The 21,949-nt window shown below is 38.1% G+C and overlaps 1 pseudogene; it reads left to right on the top strand.

Moving 5' to 3' along the window:
* The first annotated feature begins 319 nt into the window (after positions 1-319).
* Positions 320-9,338, top strand: LOC132270036 (beta-amyrin 16-alpha-hydroxylase CYP87D16-like; annotated as a pseudogene).
* Positions 9,339-21,949: the final 12,611 nt, after the last annotated feature.

Below are 21,949 nucleotides of genomic sequence, written 5' to 3'. Positions count from 1 at the left end.
TCGGGAGGGATATCTCTCCCTATTCTCTCTTTTCTCTCCACTTAATCCACCCAGACATACTCACACCATATCCTATCATTTCTTTTCTTTTCTCTCTCTATCCCTTCAAATCAACCCATCTAAACAATCCCTTAAATCCAATCACACCACTGCCGCCCCGTCACAAGTCAAAAACTCTCCCACCCCCCCCCCCCCACCCCCCCGCGGCGCCCCGCGCCGCGGTTCACAAGTCAAACGCTCTCCCACCCCAGCCCCATCCCTACTTAAAGACTTTAAGGATATCTTGTAGGTTTATATGTTCACAATTTTATAAATCATCATGTGGTCAGTTGGATTATTGTGTATTGTAGCAGTGTTTACCATTTGCATCACTCCCTGGATTTACAAAGGGAGGAATCCCGAATGCAATGGAGTGCTTCCTCCTGGTTCTATGGGCTTTCCTATTATTGGGGAGAGTCTTCACTTGATCACTCCCACTTACTCCATGGATCTTCCACCTTTCCTAAAAGAAAAACTGAAAAGGTATTGCAACTGTACACAACCTGCTGCTATATTCCTATTAACTTTGATTTGTTATTTCATTTATCCATTAATTTTAACTTTACAAAGTAATGGGATACAAAGAGAAAAAAAAAAGAAAAGAAAAAAAAGAAAAGAAAAAGTCTTGCTAATGCGAAAATGAATGATAAAAAACTCTTTTTACTATGTATGCTCAGGGACAAAGTCAAGAATTTAATTGAGGGGTACACTAACACATTATAAAATAATTTTTTTAAGTAAAAACAAAGAATATGAAAAAACTTTGAAGAAAAAAAAAAAAAGAAAAAAAGAAAAAAGAAATAAGATTTGATTGGAGAAAGGAAATGCAATTTTTTTTTTTTTTTTGAAGTGAATTAAAAAAAAAAAAAAAAAATTGAATAAGAAAAGTAAGAAGGAGGAAGACTTTCATGCACTATGTGTTATTAACCAATTGTATCAGGTTACATAAGCAAAAGAGTTTTATTTTAGTAGTCATATGATCACTACCATCAACCAATTGTATCCCATTACACAAGTAAAAGTCCTTTATTTTAGTGGTCTACGTATCACCAAAATAATTCACCGTCAACTTATTTGTTTCCTTGATGCAGATATGGGGAAATTTTCCGAACAAATGTGGCAGGTCGGCCTGTTATTGTATCAGCTGACCCTGAATTCAACTATTTTCTCCTTCAGCAACATGGAAAGTTGGTTGAATCAGGTCTTTGGGCTCATTTGCAAAAGTTTTCGCACGAGACTCTACTCTTGATCGTGCTCACATTGAAAAATACATGAGAAGCATGATGTTGAATCACTTCTGTGCAGTAGCCGTCAGAGAGAAGCTTCTGTTGGGATTTATATGCCCTGGCATAGCAAATTCCTGTTTGGATTAATTGACATATGTTCCTGACGTTTCTAAAATATTTATGTTTTATACAATTGGTGAATTTAATGTATTATATTTCGATTCACTATGAAATTGATAGTGTCCATGTAATTACAAGAAATATTTATATATATGTATGTGATGGCAATCAATGCATGATATATAAATAGTAATTATAAATTGTTCATAGTCGGTAATTATGGATGGACTCATAATTAATTAAGACTTGAACTGGATCCGCGTTAGGTTGAGATATATTGCGAGAGCCGTCGTATGCAATTACTCCCTATCACCGTCATGGTATTTGACTCTTAAGCATGAGAAAAGTATAGACTCTTTTATTAATTAATAATTACTTTGATTTGTTCGGCGGATTCTTCCGGATCCTTAGACCGACACTTCGGGTAGTTATGTAATTAATAGTTAGAGGGTTATATTTTCAATATTTGCATCATTGCTACTTGTATTTATTTTGTATTGATTATGGTTGATCACAAAGTAAATTCGAAGGCCTTCGTATGATTTTAGACAAAATGATTTATTATATATTTATTTATTAAATTATTATTTTTGTCAAACAAATATTTTATTGTGATCGAGTCAGAAATAATCAAAGGTATCAAAATAAATATATTAATTAAGTAGTCGGATTGATGGTTATATTTATCCGATAACTAATTATGCATAGAGGGGTCAAAGTGCAATATTGACTTAGAGGTTATTTATTATTTAATTGGAGTTCAATTAATTTCTTTTAGTGGAGTAGAAATTAATTTATGAATTAATTTAATTGGATCCATGGACCGGGCCAATCATTAATTCGTTGTAGCCAATAAAATAATAGGCCCAATGGATTCTCACTCATAGCCCAACTTGATATTGGAATCATATTAGATTTGAAACATGTAAATTAGAGATTGAGAAGGATTCGTTGTTTCCTTTTCTTTACTTTTATGTTGCCTATAAATATATATGGTTTATGTATATTTTAGGAGTGATTTTAGTAGAAGAAAAAAAGGAATATATTTTCTCTCTCTAGAAAATTAGGGTTTAGGTTCTCATCTAATGGAGGCTCCCACAAGCCTAGTTTTCCAAGGTCATTCATGGAGGCATATGAGTGATTCCTAAAGGCAAACCAATTACCAAGAAAATGGAGATCCAAGGAGAATGCATCTTGCTAAGGGATCTACAATAAGTGAGAACATTCACTTTAGAGGAGAGATCTAAGGTTTACTCAAACCTTGATGTAAGTATTCAATCTTTTAATTGAACGATACATCATGTTTTATTTTTGCATAAAACTTGTCTCTATGTGATGAATCAAGATCTATGAATTTAAATCCCTCGAAAAGTTTTAAAACTAACACGTTTCCCAACAGCTTCTCCCTCAGCTTGATGAAGCGGTTCGCAAAACTCTTCGCGCTTGGTCAAGTCAAGACTCCACTGAAATGAAAAGTGCAGCTGCAGAAGTATTTTTCAGGCTCATCTGTTTCACTACTAAAAAAAAAATAACTGCATCTACAAAAACATCTATATATTAATTCTATGATTAACAATTCCATTTGGTCATTACAGATGACTATGGACTTCGGAGCAAAGCAGCTATTTAGCTATGAATCGGAAGAGTCGCCTGTGAAGCTAAGTGACGAGTTGAGAAATTTCGGAGAAGGTATTATGTCCCTTCCCTTGAACATCCCCGGTACTGCACACCATAGATGTTTAACGGTAAGTAGGATAATCTTTTCCTAATAATCAGTTTTAAATGATCAAAATAATTACCGATTTGACACTGACGAGCTAAAAAAACACACACACACGTTTAGATTCAGAAAAAGGTGTCAGAGATGATGAGGAATGAGTTGAGGAGGCGGCTCACGTCAACTGAGAGGCGTCAAGGAGACTTGCTTGATAATTTGATTCGAGAAATGAACACTAAGGAGTTCTTGACAGAGGATTTCATTGTTATGCATATGTTTGGCTTTTTATTCATCATCTTTGATTCGGTTTCAACGTCAATTGCATTAGCTATAAAGTTACTGGCAGAACACCCTTTGGTGTTAGAGGAATTAACTGTAAGTTCAACCATCTTTTAACACTATAATTTTTGGGTGCTTATTTCACTGTGTATGGTTATAATTTCACTGTGTGGTTATACTGCTGGTGTTTGTTCATCAGGCTGAGCATGAGGCGATCCTTAAAAACAGAGTGAATTCTGATTCCCCAATCACATGGGAAGAGTATAAATCAATGACATTTACACTGCAGGTCAATTAAAAAAATTTTACCCGCTTAATTTTTCTAATATGACCTACATTGATGTACTTAAAACCTGATGGTCTATTGTGAATTACAGGTAATCAATGAAACTCTTAGGTTGGCAAATATTGCACCAGGGTTGTTTCGAAAAGCATTAAAAGATATCGAAATAAAAGGTATATTCGGGTCAAAATTGGTTAACCTTTTAGAATATTTCTGCAAAGTTCAATTGAATTTGATCACTAATTCAGAGACATCTGTTTGCAGGATACACAATTCCTGAAGGCTGGGTAATTATGCTTGCGACTTCTGTTCTTCACGTGAACTCTGACAAATTTGAGAATCCACTCGAATTCAACCCAAGGCGTTGGAAGGTGGGAGATTTGATCACGAGCTACTAAATATCGAATCAGGCTTCATTTATCCTTTTATTCCTTCATTTTCATAAAATTTACTCGATTCTAATGGCATTCTATTGTACAGGAACTTGAATCATCTGTTATAGCGAAGAATTTCATGCCATTTGGATCTGGTATGAAACAATGTGCAGGTTCAGAGTATAGTAGGGTGTTTATTGCCACCTTTCTCCATGTGTTGGTCACAAGGTATTTTTTTTTTTCTCGAATATTTTATGTTGGAGTTTAGAGCAGTCACTTTTTACAAAATAATGTTGATGTAGAGACGACATCTTGTAAAGTTCTGACTAGTTTATATAATGGATTAACCAGTTTGTCGGTTTGTTTTTGTTTTTGTAGATGAACAAAAATCAACGAATGTGAGGTTATGCGATCTACTACTATAAGATTTCCAAAGGGATTTCACTTCAAAGTCGCTGAAAAGAATAATTGAAGGGTTTGCTATTTTGGGTTCTTGGAATTCCTTTGAATAAGCTTCCTATGGTAGAAGGAATGATGGGAGGATTTCCAAGCTATTTAAGAGTCTTCTTTTTAATATTTTAGGCATTTTGTCATCCATTCTTAGATGGTGTATTATATAGGTATAAAGTTGATAGTAAATATATGTAACCTCCTGAATGGAAGCACAGTATTCATGTAATCGACTCAAAGGCTTTGGTGGTGGTTGTTGCAAATGTAGTCTCCTGGTTGGCATGCAAGACAAATGAATTGTTCAGAATTATTAAAATCTTTAAATGTTATTTTTTTTATTTTTTATTTTTTCACGGCAAGAAAAGTAGATATATTGAAATAAGAATAAATATGTTACATCGAGTTCAAGGTTTACAAGGAAGAAGCTAAATCAATCACAAATGTAAGGCACAGTATTTTCAAAGACTAATATACTATAGCAAAACAATATTAGCACCTATTTTGAATTTCACACTTGTTTGGAATGGAATTATAAATATCATCCTCAGACTTGGAATTAAAAATGTGTAATTGGGACAAATAGAACTAAGAATGAATGTCAATTCTATACTAATTTAGGAGAACCGAATGGATCTGATCTAGAAACCTTCGTATGAAGCTCTGTTTCACTCTGATGCGAATTCGATTTAAAATCGGTGCTTCAGCAGTTGGAGAAGAAGGTTAAAGATGAATCAAACTCATGCGCCAATTGATTACCGATGCGAATTTTTTTTTTTTTTTTTTTCTGTAAATGAGTAATTAATATATAGGAAGACAGTTTTTTCAAATGGTAAGAAGACAGAGTTGTGTCTGCTTAATGTGTTTGTGTGTGTGTATAGATATATATATACAGATGAGGGGTGGAGGCTGTAGAAGTAAGAGAAAAGTGAGAGATAGAAGGAAGAGAAAAGTGAGATGAGGAGTAATTTCGGAACACAAAAGGGTATATTCGATATTATTGAGGGTTTTGAGGTCACATGACGTGCATTTACAGTCTACAGTGCACTTTTTTCATGTTATGCACACTTTACATGCTAGATGGATAGTTTTCACAGTTTACATAATCCGTGGTGATATATATTTTTTAAAGGGTGCTAGAATACATGTGCCGTACAACTGGCAAAAAATTAATTCAATTTGGCATCAACATCATCACACGTTGTCCATTCATCTTCTCTCCTCGGAACAAACTAATATGAAGAACGCTATTTTAGCGTACTCGATCCAAATGCAGAGCTTCATCAAACCCATTTCCTGCGTTCTCAAGTTCAAGTCCGGCAAGCATCCGATCAACAACCAACCAAGGAAAGCACAGAGTCTAGGTGTGCTTCTTCAATGGTGAAGCTCATTGAATGACCCATCAACTCCGGCGCTCCGATAATCAAACGACAGAATCCTCCAGATCGAATCCCCAACACGCGCCGACAATCCACTACACGCCTGACGAATTTGCATGCGTTAACTCAACTCCGGCGACATCCACAGCAATCCGTCCTCGCCGGGATTTCACTGTCGGCAACCATAAACCGCCGGCCGGTACTTGTTTTCTCCATCGTATGTGTCTCTCCGTCGCTAATCTGCTTTCTTTTTACAAATGGGTTTTGAGCAGAGTGGAACATTTTTGCATAATTGATACACGGCACGGATCCTATTAACAGTCCTTGGCTAACAGTAGAAAAAAGAAATCGAATAATAAAAAAAAATTGATCAGAGTTCCGTTGCCGACACCGCCCTCGATCTTTGACACCCCAAATCTGGCATTCCCGGTCTTCTAGAGAGAAAACTGAAACTAGAGCGAAAATCGCAGGTGGGTGAAGAGAGAGAGAGACCGGGGCCCATTCTTTTTGCCGGTTAGAATTTGCCTAACAAGTCGGCTACATCCCTCGGCGTAAATATCATTTTTCTTTTTTAAATTATAGAAGTGTTTTTTTTTTGCACTTCAGTCCAACCAACATAAGTAAAAAAGATTCCAAACTTCATTCGTAGTGTCAGATATACCAAGTTGCATACTTATGGTAATCGAATGCTTTTACTATTATTCAATTCCTATCTATCAATTTGTGATTCAAAATCATATTCTTAAATATCAGACGTTTTGGGCCAATTATCTCGCCGTAAAATGGCTCGTCTCTATGTCTAGGTAGGAAATAACAGGGATTATTATTCGTCCTAATGTTTTTTATACATTGAGACTGGTGTATATGGTTGCATGTTAGACTTTAAGTGACCATTTTAAACAAAATAATATCGAAAATTTAATCTGTAAACACAGCATGTAAGGACGGAACCAGAATTACTGTTCCACTGAAAAAATATCTTCTAGATTCATCGAATGAGCACAACCCACTGCCCTCCTCCGCCGCATGCAAACCCTCATCCACCACCACCAAACCTCGTCCGCAGCGGCGGCCCTCAAAGCCATCTCGAAAGTCCCCGGCGCAACAACCACCACCCGAACACAACAACAGAAACAATTCAACACCAAACCCTCATCCTTCTCAGAACTTTGGCTTACGAAAACGAGAAAATTTCTGACGCAAGCAGAAGACCGAAGTAGAGACTCGGAATCTAGAGTTTTGGTCTCTTATTCAGTAATTGATCTAGTGTTCGAATCTAAAGGAAAAGACGAACACGATGACGATAACGAAATTAGGGTTTCTGAAAAACCAAAATGTACCATCGTAATAGGGGCATCAACCAAAGTTGTTGAGGAGGTTCAAGAGGAGATTAAGCCCATTAAAGATCACATAGATCTCGATTCGCAACCAAAGAAACCCGTTGTGGTAGGTTTTTGCTCTGCGGCCCTCCGTATTCAGCAAGAAATGGTTCAAATGGAGGCAAAAGCAGAAATATGCTATCGGGTCGGGTTGGCTCAATTCAACCCGATGACAACAAAAGATAGCAAGCCCCAATTTGTTACATCAGAACAACTCCATTATTAATTCGGTGTCACGTCCAGCAGTGACTCCTCACAAAGGTAGACAGATGGTTCTCTAACTTTTTATTGCTACCACATGTTTCTAAACAATTTTTGATACTTTTTACCTGTGAATAAAAAACATTAAAAAAAAAGGGGAAATAAAAGATTGGAGTTCCTAACATTTATAGCAGTCAAATGGGGTAGTAGATCATATGGAAGAAGAAACTTTAACAATAAGTAGGCATAAAACAGTTAGCTCTGAATACAAGAGAAGTGTGGACGTAAGAAAAAGGGCAAGAAGCTTTTACAATAAATATGCCACAAACAGAAGTGTGATGTGAAGGCATTGTAAAGCCAGCCTAACTATTGCACATGGAGGCGTTATCCGTTATCCTAATCCTTTATTGATGTTGAAATCACTTCTCTTTCTTCCATATTCGTTGTTTGCTTTCTCCAACAATATACTCTTTCATTTTCCCTTGGCTAATGTTTGGTATAACAAGAAAGAAAAGAAAAAGAAAAGAAAAATGTTTGGTATAACAAGAAAGAGAAAAAGAAAAGAAAACATTAGATTATATTCGATTCCATAAAAATTAGTTAGGAGAGAAAAAAAAAAAATAAAAGAAAGAAGATGATAGTATTAGTTGAGGGGAAAAGAAAGAAAATAATAATCAACATTTTAATCTGTGTTTGATAAAAGAAAGAGAAAGAAACTATTTTAACAAATTTACCACAATACCTTTTTACATTTAATATAGAGAGATTTGTCAACTCTGATTCCATTTCAACGACAATCACATTAACTCTGAAGTTACTTTACTTTTGGATCATCCTTTGGTGATGGAGGAATTAACTGTATGTTTAACTGTATTCTAAGAATTTTATAGCTACATTAACATATAATTTTGTTAAAGTAATAGTACTAATATTTGTTCATCAGGCTGAGCATGGGGCAATCCTTAAAAACAAAGATTATAGTCAACATCGATGTACTTGAGCACTTGTTGTTCTATTATAATTTACAGGTTATTAATGAAATTCTTAGGTTGGCAAATATTGCACCAGGGTTGTTTCGAAGAGCATTAAAAGATATCAAAGTAAAAGGTACACTCGTCAAAATTGGTTTTGCTAACATTCTTATTTCAACTGCAGAATTTAATTGAAATTGAGAATTGGGATATCTTTTTGCAGGATATACAATTCCAAAAGGCTGGGCAATTATGCTTGCCACTTCTGTTCTTCACTTGAACCCGGACAAATTTGATAATCCACTTGTATTCAACTCAAGTTGTTGGAAGGTGGGAGATTTGATCTTGAGCTGCTAAACATTAAATCAAACTTCATTTATCCTTTTATTATTTTAATTTTCATATAAGTTACTGATTTCTAGTAGCATTCTATTGTGCAATCCCTTTACAGCTATTCTTTTTTTTCTTTCCTAAATGGAAAACAGAATCTTGAATCATCTGTCATAGCTAAGAACTACATTTCAGGTGCAGGGTGTTTATTGCCTTCTTCCTCCATATCTTGGTCACCCGATACAGGTATTTAGAGACTGGTGTAAAAGTTGCATTTTCGAGTCTCAGAATGATCACTTTGTGCAATATAATGTTAGAGTTTAAGTTTGTATGTTGCATTTCTCTCCAAATGCTTTACATAGGCGGGGACATATAGTAATTACAATAATAGTCAAAGATTGGTGTATATGTGAGTGTGTATTAATCGTCCAAGCATGATGGACTCACAATTTTTTTTTTTTTTGTTTCCACCGTAGATGGACAAAAATCAAGGGATGCAAGATTGTTCGATCTCTTATGATAAGATTCCCAAATGGGTTTCATTTTAAAGTCTTCGAAAAGAACAAGTAATTCAAGAACAATTTCGTTGAGAAGGATGTTCCCTACAAAAATTATGCTCGTATCATTCTAAAATTTCTTATATGTTTTATTTAATAATGTATGAAAAGCTGTCAAGGAATGTAGCATCTTTGTGGGGAGATCTACCAATGTATTGTCCAAAATGAAATTTATACAAATACGCACCGTGAACCCACTTACGTTGTCTCTGAATACCACACCTCATGTGGGTGATCTCTACCCTTCACCTGTGCATAAGATTGAATTCTCTCTCGTACAAATACTTGGTTGGTATTGTTCAAAAAAGAACCATGATTTCCATACAAAAAAATTTATGCTCTTCGTTTATTCTTAATTTCACATGGTGAATTTAACAATGTATGGAAGTTTGCCAGGGAATGTACCTCTTGGGGGGACATTTACAACTGTATTGTCCAAAATAAAATATGTACAAGTACTTGGTTGGTCTTGCTCAACTTTTCTACCTAGTACATGTTTCAATAAAGAACCATTTCCTTGAGAAGGATGCTTCTTATAAAATTTTATGTCTTGTCATTTATGTTAGAATGTTATATATATATATATATATATATATATATATATATATATAAGTGTCGGGTCATTATGTAATTACAGAAAGTTGATAAGGCCCTTGTGTTACTAAGTAAGACTTGTAATCTTTATATAAAGCCTACATAGGCTTATTAGGTTAGATATGTTGCAAATACAAGATACGATTTCTCTCTTTCTCTCTCTCTCTCTCTCTCATATGATTTAGAACATGGTATCAGAGCACTGCGATCATGGGTGTGAGAGTTTGTAATTGGGTTGTTCTTGTATAAGATCGGAGCAATTGTGGTGTTGGTGGTTTCTGCTGCGTTATTCACCGGCAGCTTCACTGTCGTTAGATCTGTAGCATCGTCAGATCTGAAGCTTGTTCGTCGTCGTCTCTGCTTTGTTCGTCTTCCCCGGCAGCTCCTCTTTGTTCTTCAGCGATCTCGCCGACATCGGTAGTCTCGATTCGCAGAGGTGAGGTTCATCCTTTTGATTCGTCGACATCTACAGTCTCGATTTGCGTCGCTGCTTATTGATTCGGCCGTTGATTGTGAGTGGGTTGCCGTCGTCTCCGCTGCGTTGTTCACCGGATGTCTGTGAAGGTGTGAAGAAGAAGACCCATGTTTGGCTACACGGATATAGCTATTCTAACTCTGGTTTACTAAACCTGGGATAGATCAGGTCCGTTCGACCCGTTTAACCAGATCTGATCTGTTTACCCAGATCCGGCAAGTTTTTCAGGTTCGGCCATAATACAGATTCTGCTTTTTTTTTTTTTTTTTTTCTCTGTTTTGCTGGATTCAACATGGCATCTAGTTCAGATTTGCTTTCTCCCACGAACAGTTTTCATTCTCCCATGACTTCAGTTAAACTCAATGGGAAGAATTACATACTGTGGGCTAAATCTGTTGCCATTTTTCTCAAAGGCAGAGGTCTTGGTACTCATCTGACTAAAGAGAAACTCAAGGCAACTGATGTTTCTTTTGATGCATGGGAAAAGGAAGATGAGCAGATCATCTCTATGATGATAAACAGCATTGAACCTTAAATCAGTTCAACGTTACTTTATTTGGATATTGCTAAGGAGATATGGGACAGATTGTAATTGTATTCTGGGACAGGTAATATCACTCTTGCCTATGAACTCTGTAAGCAGTTCTTCAATCTGAACAAGGTACTCAAAGTATAGAAGAGTATTATTCCAAAGTTATGGGAGTCTGTGAAGAGCTGAATATGTATCAGCCCATTACTGCTGATGTTCGCAGTATGCAACAACAATGTGCGGACTTTAATGTTGTCTGCTTTCTTACTGGTTTATCATCAACATATGAGCCATTTCGTGCACAGATTATGGGCAGTCCAACACTTCCATCTCTTGCTGAGGTGTTTTCTCGACTTCAGCGTGCTACAGTTGCAAGTGATACATCAAATTTGAATGCTGGACAGAGTAGTGAGCGTTCAGCATTGGTAGTCTCAAAGGGTGAACATAATGCTTACCGTGGAGGTCGTGGGGGACGCTCCACACGTGGTGGTCGTGATTCACGAGGAGGACGTGGCCGTGGCAGGGAATCAAGAAAATATACTCATTGTGGTCTTTCTAATCATACTGTGAACTTTTGTTGGGACCTTCATGGGAAACCATTTAGTTATGCCAATCAAGTTTTTTCTTCTCCGAATGATGTTGCTTCTGGATCTCACAACGTAGCTGAATCAGATACGGTCCCTGTTCCACGTGATGAGTATACTCAGTTTTTGTCTTATAAGCAAGCATCTAATTCATCTTCCACGGCTACCTTTGCCCAGTCAGGTACTGCACACACATGTCTATTGTCTTCCACTCGCAGTCCTTGGATCATAGACACTGGAGCATCTGATCATATGACCGGATGTTCTTCTCTTCTATCTGATTTTCATTCTGTACCTCCTTCTCAAGGTGTTACTCTTGCTAATGGTTCATCCACTCAGGTTTCAGGTTTGGGGACGACTCAACTTAGTGATTCATTGTCTCTCTCGTCTGTTTTACATGTTTAGTAGTTTCCCTTTAATTTAATGTCTATCAGTAAGCTTACTAAATCTCTCCAGTGCTCTGTTACATTTGATCCTACTTCTTGTGTGTTTCAGGATCTTAAGACGAAGAAGAAGATTGGTATGGGGCATGAAGCTGGTGGCTTATATTATTTTGATTTTGAACCTTATCATGTGGCTCTTTAGTCTTCTCTGTCTCCGTTCCAGTGGCACTGTCGACTTGGTCACCCGTCACTTCAAGTTTTGAAGCGTCAAGTTCCTAGTCTTAGTCATTTGAAATTCTTGTCATGTGAAGTTTGTCAACTTAGTAAGCACCATCGCGTGTCTTTCAAGTCTAGGGTTAATAATCGTGTCTCTAGTCCTTTTTATTTGGTTCATTCAAATGTATGGAGTCTAATAAAACATTCTTCAATCAATAAATTTCATTATTTTGTGACATTTGTGGATGATTATTCTCGCCTAACTTGGTTGTTTCTAATGAAAGATCGTTCTGAGTTGTTTTTAATTTTTCAAAAATTTCGCAAAGAAATCAAAACTCAATTTGGATGCCTAATTCATATTCTACGTTCTGATAATGCTAAGGAATATTTTTCAACTCCATTTGATACATATCTTAGTGATAAAGGAATTATTCATCAAAATGGAGTTGCAGAACGTAAGAATCTATATCTTTTAGAAGTAACTCGTGCTCTTTTGTTTCATATGCGTATGCCTAAACGGTTTTGGGGTGATGCTGTTCTTGCTGCCTGTCATCTTATTAACCGTATGCCGTCATCTGTATTAGATGACAAATCTCCACATTTTTATTTTATTTCCTAATTCTCCCTTGTTTTCTCTTCCTCCTAGGATTTTTGGATGTGTATGTTATGTCCACAATTTTGGTCCTGGTTTTGACAAACTAGACCCACATGCCATAAAGTGTGTATTTCTTGGCTACTCTCGTTCTCATAAAGGTTATTGCTACTAGAGTCCTGTTTCTCGACGGTACTTTATTAGCGCGGATGTCACATTTTGTGAATCCATCTCATATTTTTCATATACTGATTCACTTCTTGATATCACTCTTAAGTCATCTCTTTCTGCAGTTCCTCTTCCCTCACTTTCTCTTTAACCTCGATCTCTAGTTCCTTCGCCTGTCCTGTTATAGGTTTACACTTGAAGACCAAAGCCATCTGCTGTCGTGCCTCTTCCATCGTCTTCAGAGTCTTTGGATCCTACACCTTCCACTGTGTCTGAATCCTTACCTATTGCACTTCGTAAAGCTCCTCGCTCGTGTGTTACTAAACATCCTATTGCTCAGTATGTCTCTTATAATTCCTTATCGCCATCTTTCTTATGTTTTTCCTCTAAGTTGTCTACTACATTTATTCTTAAGACTGTGCAGGATGCTTTATCTGATTCAGGCTGGAGGAAAGCAATGCAAGATGAAATGGATGTTTTGCATAAGAATGGCACTTGGAATATTGTTCCATTACCTTCGGGTGCCAAACCTGTTGGTTGTCGTTGGGTATATACTGTGAAGTATCTTCCAGATGGGTCCGTTGAGTGTTTAAAAGCACGTCTTGTTGCCAAAGGTTATACCCAGACCTATGGTATTGATTATGATGAGACATTTGCCCCGTTGCTAAGGTTTCTTCTATTTGTGTTTTGATTTCTCTTGTTGCTAATCGACATTGGCCTCTATTTCAGTTAGACGTTAAAAATGCTTTTTTGCATGGTGACTTAACAGAAGAGGTTTATATGGAGCAACCACCTGGGTTTGTTACTCAAGGGGAGTATCTTCACACTGTTTGTCGCCTTTAAAAGGCTTTGTATGGATTGAAACAATCTCCACGGGCTTGGTTTGAGAAATTCTCTGAGGTGGCATTAAAATTTAGTCTTAACAGATGTCAGACCGACCATTTGGTGTTTCACCAATGCACTAAAGCTGGCTTCATATTCCTTGTGGTGTATGTAGATGATATTGTGATCACAAGTGATGATTCTGAAGGCATTGCTAAGTTGAAGTTGTTTCTGGAATATCGATTCCATACTAAAGACTTGGGTAAACTTAGGTATTTCTTGGGTATTGAAGTTGCTAGATCCAAGAAGGGTATAAGTTTATCTTAACGAAAATATGTGTTGGACTTATTAGAAGAGACATGTATATTGGGTGGTTGTCCGGTTGATGCTCCTATAGATTCAAATACAAAACTTGTGTTTGATGAGGGTGATCTATTTAATGACCCGAGCATATTTTGTCACCTTGTTGGGAAATTAATTTATCTCATTATCACTCGACCTGATATTTCATATGCAGTTAGTGTTGTAAGTTAGTTCATGGGAGTCCCTAGAATGCCACATTGGATTGCTGTTTTTCGGATTATCCGTATCTCAAGCAAGCTTCAGGTTTAGGGTTACTATATAAATCAAATGGTCATCTCAGGGTGGAAGGTTTTACAAATGTTGACTGGGCTGGTTCTCCTTCAGATAGGAGATCTACTACAGGATACTGCACATTTGTAGGAGGAAATCTCGTTACATGGCGAAGTAAAAAGCAAACGGTGGTAACTTGATCTAGTGCTGAAGCTGAGTATAGGGCAATGGCCCATACCACTAGTGAGTTGACATAGATACAACATTTTTTAAAAGAACTTGGGTTGACAGTTGAAGCTCCTACTCCATTGTTCTGTGATAATCAAGCAATAGTTCACATTGCATCAAATCCTGTGTCTCATGAGAGGACCAAACATATTGAAGTTGATTGTTACTTCATTCGAGAAAAAACTATTAAGTGGGAGCATCTCTACTCCATTTGTGAAGTCTGAAGATTAATTAGCTAATATGTTTACCAAAGCATTAGGTCATAACCAGTTAAGAACTATCTGTTCCAAGTTAGGATTATTTGATATATATTCTCCAGTTTGAGGGGGAGTGTTAGAATGTTATATATATATATATATATATATATATATATATATATATAAGTGTTGGGTTATTATATAATTACAGAAAGTTGATAGGGCCCTTGTGTTATTAAGTAAGACTTGTAATCTTTATATAAGCATGCATAAGCTTATTAGGTTAGATATGTTGCAAATACAAGATACGATCTCTCTCTCTCTCTCTCATATGATTTAGAACAATTTATTCTTTATTTCTTACATGGTGTATTTAATAATGTACGGATGGTATCCAAGGAATGTAGACTCGTGGGGGGCCATCTACAGATGTATTCTTTAAAATGAAATGAGTTGTGATAGGATGGCCTAATGGGGAGCCTTGTGTGGATGGGGAGCACTTCAGTTCCATTATTATTATTTTTTCAGTAACCCAAGTGTCCGTGGCTTTGCCCCAACTAATCCACGGAACCCATTTGGCTCTCCTATTCGGTTTGTTTTTGTTTGTTGAATATACATTCAAACTCTGAGAAGGAACTGTAATGTTTATATATATATATATATATAAATAAGTATAAAAGAAAAAGAAATAAAGTGGTGGGCCCCACCAATGTTTTAACCACCACAAAAGGCCATAAGGCCATTCCATGACCCAACTATTTTCTCTCTCTTTCTCTGCGTATCCAGTCTCGGCAATTTTTTTTTATTTTATTTATTTATTTTATTTTCTTTTATTTTATTTTATTTTATTTTTTTGCATTTTCAAGCTTTAATCTAGCTTTAATCTTTTGGATTTTGGTAGAACATTGTGAAGCAAAGTTGGAGAGCTCATCGAGGCCGTCAATTTGATAGGAGCCAATCACCGTTTGGCCAAGTCTAGGGAGTTCAAAGTTCTAGGGTTCTTGGGCTCAAAATTGGGGGTTTTGCATCTAAGTGAGGTAGGGGTGTTCTAATGCATGAATTCTTGTATTTTTGTGAGTTTCTAGCTTAAAGTGATGCCTAACATGTTCAATTAGTGCTAATTCTTGCAAAGATTTGTTTAGAATAATAAGCATAGAATGTATGTGACTATTTGATAATTGTTTTGAGGTGATTTAGCATGTTTACATGTTTGTATGAAATTGAGTTTATATTTTACATGCTAGTTATGCAAAGTTAATATTAAATTAGAGATCCATCATGTATTTTATAAATTTGTCTTGTATAGTATGTGTGAAAGTTATATGGTTGGGTTGATAAATTAAAGCACAAGCAATCATGCATTCATTGGGAAAGAGAAGGAAAATATATATATATATATATATATATATATATATATATATATATATTTTCCTTCTCTTTTATATATATATTTAGAACAAACGAAATTATTTTTGAAAAAAATATTTTCTAAAAGTGTTGCGAAAACCGGACGCCTAAGAGGCGCCTAGTGGTCCGTGATGTAGTGTAGTCTAGAAAGGAATGTAGTTGAGTTAACTAGGCCGGATGCGACACATTGGAGGTGCCTTGTGGTCGTGGATAGTTAACCAACCTTCCTTTCGTGACGCCTTGGAAGTGCCTTGGGTCGGATTACATTAACGGTTTGATTGTTGAAACGGAATTGTTTCGGAAACAGGGAGTGCCATAGGGATGACATTGCACTTCATGGTACATGTGAGAAATTTGTGATTGGATGTTATTTATACTATGTTTGTTGTTGTGATTGAGATTACGTTTTCCTCATGGTATGACCCCGCCCCTTTTTATCCATTCTTTGTGTGGGATTCACGGGGATATAAGAAGTGTGTCTTAGACACTTCCTACTGAGTTTATGCTCACCCCATTACTTTTTAACATTTTTCAGGACACGGAAAAGAGGTGGCAGACAACGATCCACTACTGGTTTAGACTAACTTGGAGATCTATTTTATTTTGCTATCTTTTGTAATAGCACTTTAATATATATTTTGTAAATGTAATCTTAAATATTTTGTGAAACTTTAGTTTAGTTGATATAATGTTGTAAGCTATGGACTTTAAAATTTTAGCTACAATTATGGACTGTAACTTGATGTAACGGATGTGTCCCTTGTTTGGATGAGATGGAAGAACGGGACTTTTGTATGTATGTAACCATTTTGGGAATGTAATATAATATCTGAATTGTGCGTTGGGACATGATAAGTTAGATTTAAGGCCATTGCATTTATTTTTTGTATTTCTACAGGTTGTTGAGGGACAATTTTTGCAGAAGTCATACCGAAATTTTTATAGATTTTTATTATTATTTTGGTATCTTTTCGGATCGTTACAAATTTGGCATCAGAGCGATGGTTTGAATACCATTAGGATGACTGGTAGAGGCCTACTTAGGATTGCATGGGGAGTTGAATTATTTGTTTACTTGCTTAATTGCTTACGTGATTGCATGCTTATATGCCTATGTGTTAAGGTGCTTAATTATTTGAAAGGCATGCTTAATTGTTTAATTGCTTATATGATTACGGGCTAAGTGCTTAATGTTGTTGTATATTATTAGCATGATCATGTTTCTCATTAGTTGGGTATTCTGGGAGCAAGGAAGGTGTTTATGTGTTTCCATATTTGTCAAGTCATCCATGTGAGGATTCCGTTCTTGTGTGCATTTTAGTGTCATCGTTATTGATCCGTTTCCTTTTTCTTATAGCGTCATGCCAACACGAAAGGATCCCGGGAAAAGTTCTAGCTCCAATCCCGTGGAAAGGGATCAAGAGCAAGTTGAGAAAGATATCTTATTGCGTGATTTGGTCCCACTAAGAGAGGGACAAGCGAGGGGTACCGTTGACCCACCTTCTCAGATAAATAGGGAGCACTTGAGGTTAGCCGTTCAGGAGGTTATTTTTGATGCATATCGACCGACAGGTGCGTCATCGTCATAGTTTGTGCCACCACCGGCACCACCACCATCACCTCCAAAGAAAAACGAGTTAGATGATACTCTTTACCACATTGTTAAGTTTGTGAAGTTGATGCCAACTTTCTTTGAGGGCGGTCCAGATCCGCTTGTTGCGGATAGTTTCATGGGTAGGGTGGAGAAGCATATTAATGCCATGAATTTGGTAACAGACAAGTTGAAGATTACATTGGCTACTTACAATTTTATGGGCGATGCTGAGATTTGGTGGAAGACCGTTTCTCACACCCATAATCTGGATACTATGACATATGCTACTTTCAAGAAGTTGTACTATGAGAAGTACTTTCCGGCGCCTAAGCGGAGGGAACTAAAGAAGGAGTTTGATGGGTTGAAGCAAGGAAGCATGACAGTTACAGAGTATGAGAATAAGTTTACATCGCTCTTGAGGTTTGCACCAGGGATTGCTAATGATGAGGAAGGAAAGATAAAGAAGTTTGTTGATGGTCTTAATCTCACCATCAAGCCAATTGTAGTTGCCTCAGAATCGATAGAGTACGCAAAAGCAGTGCGAAAGGCCTTAATAGTTGAGGCTGAAAGCAAGGACAATAAGGCTATCAGGGAATCCTACAAGCACAACAGGGGTATGAGTGCTTTCTCCGAGGGTCAATTAAGTAAGAAGCAGAAGCATGAGCAGTCAGGGTTCAGAGGACAGTAGCCAGTCAGATTCGCCCCCACAGCTTCAGTGTCCATGGGGTCTTCTACATATAATGTTACTTGTTTTAGATGCGGACAACTGGGACATTACAAGTCCCAATGCACTCAGACACAGGTAGCTCAGATGATTTGTTTCAAGTGTGGGCAGTAAGGGCATCACAAGTCCCAGTGTACTCAGATTCAGGTGGCGTTTGGTGGATGTTTTGGGTGTGGCCAGCAGGGCCACAGGGTGAAAGATTGTCTATAGCGGGGCAGTGGTTTGGGTAGAGGTGGAGGTTCCCAGTAGAGGCAGATGCAGTTTGCCATAGTTCAGTCAGGGTTTCGACCGCCACCACCACCTCAGCCGTCTCAGCCAGTCATGTCAGCCTAGAGTTCTCGACCTGGTAGGGGAGCTTCTTCGAGTGAACCCACTCAGCAGTCTGGTTATCAGGCAGACGATTCTCAGGGGTAGAGGACCCAGGGTCGCGTGTTTGTACTTACTCCAGCCGAGCCACCATCCAGTCCTTCAGTTGTCAGGGGTATGTTTCTTGTGTCCCATTCTTGGGCACGTGTATTGTTTGATTTCGGTGCTTCTTATTCATTCATTGCTTCATCATTTGCACGGGCATTGGGTTTGGAGGCCAGTCAGTTAGACAGACCGCTCTGTGTTGACACACCTATTAGGGATTCAGTCATTTTTGGTAGAGTTTATAGGAGTTGTTCCATCACGATTGCCGGACGTGTTCTTGAGTTCGATCTTATCCTTCTCGAGATGATGGGATTTGGCGTCATTCTTGGGATGGACTAGTTGTCGTCTTTCAGAGCTGATATTGATTGTTTCAGGAACAGAGTTTCAGTGTGTACCCCGGATGGGGATTGTTTCTATTTTGTGGGAGATCGGTGCGATCCTCTCACTCATTCATTTTATGGTGTTAGGGGTCGGGATCGGCAGACATTCTTCTTGGCTAGTCTTCTTGCCGATGATGACGTTGAGTTTTATGGGGTTGATTATCCAGCGGTTGTGCGCAATTTTTTGGATGTGTTTCCGGAGGACTTGACTGAGTTACCTCCACACCGAGAAGTGGAATTTGCTATTGATTTGATGCCTAGTACCGCGCCAATTTCTATGGCACCGTATCGTATGACACCGATTGAATTAGAAGAATTGAAGAAGTAACTTGATGATTTAAGGATGAAAGGCTTTATCCTGCCGAATGTGTCACCGTTGGGTGCACCGGTCTTGTTCGCTAAAAAGAAAGATGGTTCTTTGAGGTTGTGCATTGATTACCGAAAGTTGAATCATGCCACCATCAAGAACAAATATCCTTTGCCAAGGATAGATGATTTATTTGATCAGTTGAAGGGAGTCAGTTATTTTTCAAAGATTGACTTGAGGTCAGGTTATTATCAGTTGCGGGTTAGAGAGGAGGATATTCTAAAAATCGCTTTCCGTACGTAGTATGGACATTATGAGTTTCTTGTTATGCCCTTTGGCTTGACTAATGCACCAGCGGCATTCATGGATCTAATGAACCATGTCTTCCACGATTACTTGGATTAGTTTTTGGTAGTTTTCGTAGATGATATTCTTGTATGTTCACGGACTCGGGAGGAGCACGAGGTCTATGTGAGTATAGTGTTGCAGATTTTACAGGAGCACCGTTTGTATGCCAAGTATGAAAAGTGTGAGTTTGGGCTACAAGAGGTGAAATTTTTGGGACATGTTGTCTCGGAAGGTGGGGTTTCAGTTGATCCTTCAAAGATAGATGCAGTTTTTAATTGGGAGCAACCCAAGAATGTCTTTGAGATCCGGAGTTTCCTTGGCCTAGCGGGTTATTATCGGAGATTTGTGAAGGATTTTTCCCGTTTGGCAGCTCCTATAACCAGATTGACCCGAAAAGGGATCAAATTTGCATGAAATGAGGCCTGTGAGTCATCCTTTCAAGAGTTGAAAACAAGGTTGACTACGGCTCCGGTGTTAGTGATACCTAAGCGTGGCTTGGGTTATATGATCTATTGTGACGCCTCACGTGATGGTTTGGGTTGTGTACTAATGCAAGATGATAGAGTAGTGGCTTATGGGTCTCGACAGTTGAAGACTCACGAGCTTAACTACCCTACTCATGACTTAGAGTTAGCGGCAGTTGTATTTGTTTTGAAGTGTTGGAGACAATATTTGTATGGTGAGAGATTTGAGGTGTTCTCGGACCACAAGAGTCTCAAGTACCTTTTCTCCCAAAAGGACTTGAACAACAGACAGAGGCGATGGGTTGAATTCTTAGAAGACTACAACTTTGATTTGTAGTATCATCTTGGCAAGGCAAATATGGTAGCTGATGTTTTAAGCTGCAAATCTCGTGGGACTTTGGCTAGTTTAGCTATTCGGAAATGGAAGATGCTGGAAGATTTGGCTGAAATGGGATTGTATTGCTTTGATGATGATGATGATGGCAGTGAGTCAGCATTCTTGTTTAGTCTCGTGGCTCAACCCACTCTTGTAAGACGGGTGATTGAGTCATAGAGACAGAATTCAGATTTGGATGCCATTTACACTTTGATCTCCAGTGGTGAGACCATGAAGGATTGGACCTTACATACAGATGGAGGTCTACGGTTTAGGGGTTTGTTGGTTGTTCCCACAGTTTGTTGTGAGGACGTCTTATGGGAGTTTCACACTTCCCGCTTTACAGTTCATCCGGGTAGTACCAAAATGTATCACAATCTGAGACGTTAGTATTGGTGGAATAGAATGAAGAAGTATGCTGCACAGTTTGTAGTTAAATGCCTTACCTGTCAGCAGGTGAAGGCCGAGCACCAGAGACCAGCTGGTTTATTGCAGCCATTGTCGGTAGCGCAGTGGAAATGGGAGGAGATTGCAATGGATTTTGTGACGGGTCTTCCCAGGTTACGGAGGGGAAATGAAGCCGTATGGGTCATTATCGATAAATTGACCAAGACGGCTCACTTCTTGCCTATTAAGGCAACAGATGACGCAGAGGCACTCGGTGTACTTTATATGAAAGAGATTGTGAGATTGCACGGAGTTCCAGTGGCTATTATGTCGGATAGGGATGCTACGTTCACCTCGAAGCTCTGAGAAGGACTTTAAGCAGCGTTTGGCTCAGCGTTGCACCTTAGTACTGCATTCCATCCACAGACGGACGGCCAGTCGGAGCTTACCATCTAGATCTTGGAGGATATGCTTCGAGCCTTTGTACTTGACTTGGGTGGTAGTTGGGAGGATCACCTTCCACTTATTGAGTTTGCCTACAACAACAGTTATCAAGCGAGTATTCAGATGGCTTCATTTAAGGCGTTATATGGTAAACCTTGTAGGTCTCCTCTCTGTTGGACTGAGGTGGGCGAGACAGCCACCTTAGGACCCGGCATTGTACTTGAGACTATCGAGAAGATTAAGCTGATCAGGCAGAGATTGCTTACAGCTCAAAGCCAACAGAAGAGTTATGCAGATAAGCGGAGACGACCACTATCCTCTGAGGTGGGAGACCATGTGTTTCTTCAGGTTTCTCCACGGAAAGGGTTGATGAGGTTCGGGAAGAGTGGCAAGTTGTCGCCACGATTTATTGGACCTTTTGAGATCTTGGATCGTGTAGGAGAG

Source organism: Cornus florida, unplaced genomic scaffold (genome assembly GCF_030987335.1).
Source record: "Cornus florida cultivar Cherokee Brave unplaced genomic scaffold, ASM3098733v1 CherokeeBrave_3.0.0_Hap2_Chr08, whole genome shotgun sequence".
Classification (NCBI taxonomy): domain Eukaryota; kingdom Viridiplantae; phylum Streptophyta; class Magnoliopsida; order Cornales; family Cornaceae; genus Cornus; species Cornus florida.
The sequence above is the reverse complement of the archived record's forward strand: the minus strand, read 5'-3'. Positions and strand labels throughout refer to the sequence as shown.